Here is a 1,144-nt window from a genome sequence, read left to right as displayed (position 1 = left end):
GTGTGCGGGTGCGCGCGCGCCTCCCTCTCCCAGGTCACAGCGACACACAACCCGGCTTCTCCCCAGCCTGTGCTTGCCCTGCCCGCCGCTCCCTAGCGACAGCACCGCTCTAAAAGCCAATGGTGAAGGGGCTTCTTTCAAAGTGCACATAAATTTGGTGCTTGTTGGCTACACCTTGGCAGCTGCAAGTGCAGTGCCCAAGGGGGTCGTCCCCACCGCCCATTCCGAGCCTTTCCTTGCGGCCTCCCGCCCAGCCTACACTGGCTCCAGGTCCGAGAGGGCCAGAGTTGTGAGAAGGTGCGTGGGTCTGAGGGTTTGTTGTCCTTTAGAAAATTCGGCTTGTTTTGCAGCAAGTCGACAGGTGACTGTAGTCTGAGAACCCAGCTAAAAATTCCCAAAGGTTGAGAGCAAGTCTTCAGCTTTTGACAGGAAGAAGAGAGAAAAGCAAGCCGCCCTCCCTTCCACGTCTGCCTTCCTAACCCACATGTAATTCTGTCTATATGTAATACAGCTACACCGCAGATGCTACCCTACTGCACTTAACGATGTCCCTCTAGATTACGTCATGACCTCCTCAGATTTAGCCAATGCCTTTCCTATTATGCAGAGATTTTCAAGTTGAAGATCCACAAACACAGAGGTGTCTTCACATAGCTCTGTTTCTTGTCATTGAGGTCCCTAATGACGATTTCCCTGTCTCCTAAGCATGATGTGCTACCAAAATAAGAAGATTTATACTAGTAAATATGCTACCAAAATTAAAAGATTTATACTAGTAAATATGAAGGTTCAGAACAAAGGAAATAATTGTCCTTGAAGTGGACTACAACAGTATAGATTTCTTTTTCTCAGTCGTGTTCTGGATTTCTGTAATTCATAATTTCTTTATTGGTGTCAGGTTTTTTTATTTGTATTTTAAATGATATGTGGAAACACGCAATAGTTAAGAATAGGATATCTCAGAAAGTATTGTTAATTCCACTTAATAATTCAGATAAGAAATCTGCCAGAAACCCTAAGAGCTTAACCATCATTGCTAACCTGAAATAGACATGATTTGGAGTGGAAAGTTGCTTGAGTTACTCTTTTGACAATTGCACTCAGTGATCTGCCCGATGGAAGTTAAATTGAATAGCAGCCAAGT

Source organism: Pteropus vampyrus, unplaced genomic scaffold (assembly GCF_000151845.1).
Source record: "Pteropus vampyrus isolate Shadow unplaced genomic scaffold, Pvam_2.0 Scaffold99, whole genome shotgun sequence".
Classification (NCBI taxonomy): Eukaryota; Metazoa; Chordata; class Mammalia; order Chiroptera; family Pteropodidae; genus Pteropus; species Pteropus vampyrus.
This window is presented reverse-complemented; position numbering follows the sequence as displayed.